The 3115-nt window shown below is 40.4% G+C and overlaps 1 pseudogene; it reads left to right on the forward strand.

The window, feature by feature from the left end:
• The first annotated feature begins 432 nt into the window (after window positions 1-432).
• Window positions 433-1227, forward strand: LOC143585818 (ethylene-responsive transcription factor ERF025 pseudogene; annotated as a pseudogene).
• Window positions 1228-3115: the final 1888 nt, after the last annotated feature.

Raw genomic sequence — 3115 nt, forward strand, 5'->3', positions numbered from 1 at the left:
TGTTAACGTTAGGCTAAAAGTAATATTTAAAAAATATAGGCCACGTGATATTAAATATCTCTTGGGCTTTAAACCGATTTGCCGATTTAAACCGGTATTTTAGAACAAACCGTCGGTTCGATGTTACAGCAAACCGTCATAAAATACCCGGCTTAAAATATCGGCCTGATATACGAAGCACGGTATTACCGGTTCAACCGACGGATATGAACTGGAATTTAAAACACCGTCTAAAATGACAAACTTGAATTTTTCAAAACTATAAAAAGCCAAAAGATTGTAGAAGTTTCTTTTTTCAAACTCTTGCCCCAATTAGAAGCACACTTAGCTCCCACGACTTTCCCGCGTTTAATAATGTTTACACTTAATAACAACAACATAATCTTTTTCAACTATAATAACACTTCCTTAATCCTTAGCTCTTCCAAATAACAACAGTGGATGCATGGCTAGCCGTCGCCGCCACAGTTCTTCATCTTTCCAGCTACCCGGTTCCTCCGGCCGCCACCCGGTTTACCAAGGCATTCGTTTACGAGCCGGGAAATGGGTGTCAGAGATTCGTGAACCGAATAAAACTACCCGAATTTGGCTCGGGACGTACCCGACACCTTAAATGGCGGCTGCGGCCTATGATGTGGCTGCATTGGCACTTAAAGGCAATTACGCAACATTAAATTTCCCCGAATCGGTTTCTTCGATTAATTCCCTACCCGAGTCTCCCTCGGCCGATGATATTCGGGTTGCGGCTGCCAGAGCCGCAGCCTCAAGATCACCAGATAATGAAATTGGACCCGAAAGTGGGGTGGACGCGAATGGAGCGGATTTCAATGCTTGTGTCGGGTTTGTGGACGACGAAATCGATCTTCAAATGCCGAATTTGTTGTCGGAGATGGCGCAGGGAATGCTGTTAAGCCCACCGAGGATGGATTTCGGTACTCCACCAGAAGAGGGTTCGTATTATTCCGGTGGAGGGAATTTATGGGACTATTAATTCCATCCCACATTAAAGAAAAAGTTTTTGGAGTCAGAGGTTTCACTAGAGCAGTCTTTCTAGGATAGAGGAAAGGCTTGAGCGTACTCATCCTACCCTTCCTGAACCGTATTAATAACTCTGCTATTAGTGAGATTAAGCTTGTGTACGGTTGTTTGTTTTGTTGAGTTTGTTTTGTTTAATTAGGTGATTGTAACTCACCAAGTGTTGTGAAATGATTGCATCGGTTGTTGTTAATGTGATTATGTATTAAGTATACTTCTAAGTAAATGTAACTCTCATTTACAAAGAGAAAGGTTGACTTGTGTCATGTTATAAGTTTTTGTGACATTAATGATGTTTTTTTTTCATGAAAGTTTGTATCCTCCTTCCACTACGTGATCTCTCTTTTTTTTCTAAACAACCAACTAAGTAACACTAGTACTTCGTACGCGGTCTTTAATGGTTAAAGGTAGCCCGAGCCGGTCACGAGTCCGGACGGACGGAGACTCTAGCGGTCCACCTATTGAGGGATTCCCCGGATAAAACCCGAACCCCACACCCGCCAAACGGCACTACAACGAGGAGCCGGTAAAACCGGGTGAGATCAGAACTCGAACCCTGGCAAGCCAGGGTCATCCCTTATATCTCCCATATAAATGAGTGATAATGAGGTTTGATTTCCCTACCTCTCACTAGTAAAGGTAGTGCTCTACCATTGAGCCACGACCAATTTATACTACAAGATCTCTTCTACTTACTTAAAATATATAATAACTTTAATATATCAGTCTTATTTCAAAAATCAAATAATGATTGTAAATATCTCGTGTTTTACCTGACGCGTTGCCCAGGGCAGGTCAATAAAACCCTAGCGTTGAGTTAGTAAGTCAACTCGAATTCAGTCAGTTTTGGTTACGTACGTTATTGTACTTGAAAAAAAACCAAAATATTGGACGTTTATTTGGTCAATAAACCCGGGCGGTGGTAAAACTCAAGCATTATCGGGCCCGGGCATTGAGGTGGTAAGTCGACACGAATTCGGTCGGTAAACTCGAACGTTGGTAAAAGCCGAGCGTTGAGGTAGTGAGTCTATGCGAATTCGGTCGGTTTCTTCATGTTCGTTACTGACCGAAATTAAAACAAACAAAAATACATGAAATTGATGTTTGGTTGGTTAATTCAGTCGGTTTTCGTCATGTTCATTAACGTGTCGGAATTAGAACAAACAAAATAGCACAAAAATGGCGTAGTTAATATCGGAATTAGAACAAACAAAATAGCACAAAAATGGCGTTTAGTCGATTTTTGCTATATTCGTTACGGTATCGTAAACTAAAAGAAAGGTTACGGATCAATACGGTACTACCAAACGGCCCAACTAGGACTTAGCGGCACCAAACTCCTTAATTGTATATAGTAAAATAATGATTGAGCAAGTGGCGTAAAACATTTTGTAATGTGTTGGTTAAAAAGAGCAAAAATGATATATAGTTGAATCAATAAAAAGATACATCAAGTTCATAGACTATCTAATTGTACCACTTTACAGAAAATATTAAAGATTGGTAATAGCTTCTCCTCGTTGGGTTATTAATTTGAAGCGTATGTTTGTGAAGGAGGTTGGAGATGGTTCGAATACGAGATTCTAGTTCGATTTTTAGTTGTGTAGTTTCGCGTTAAAAGACATTTTCCCGAGCTGTATAAATTGGAAGTCTATAAAAGGCTGTCGAGTTAGTGATAAGTTGGTTTCGATTGGGAAGGAGCTGGTTGATACGGCGTGGGCTTAGTTTCAAGCTAATCTTTTAGTTGCCTATCTTTCGGATGCGGGTAAGGCTGATAGTTAATTGGAGATTGATCTGTGACAATTTGGATGTGTTCTTTGTTCACTGGACGCGGTTCTGGATTTGTTGTGCAAGTGGGATAGTTGGATTCCAGTCAAAATTAACTGTTTTTTTTTGGAGGCTTTTGCAACATAGGATACTAGTTGCGATCAACTTAATTGCGAGAGGGATGAACAATGTTCCTCCAAACTGTTTTTCATTTGTTTTGATAGAATAATATGCAGAACACGTCTTCCTTGGTTGTTCTCGGGCTAAGGATATATGGAAAGCGGTGTCATTATTGTGCGATTGGGATGTGACG

The sequence above is a fragment of the Bidens hawaiensis genome, unplaced genomic scaffold (genome assembly GCF_021521415.1).
Source record: "Bidens hawaiensis isolate Kalapana, Puna unplaced genomic scaffold, B.hawaiensis_p1.1 tig00034178_1, whole genome shotgun sequence".
Lineage (NCBI taxonomy): Eukaryota > Viridiplantae > Streptophyta > Magnoliopsida > Asterales > Asteraceae > Bidens > Bidens hawaiensis.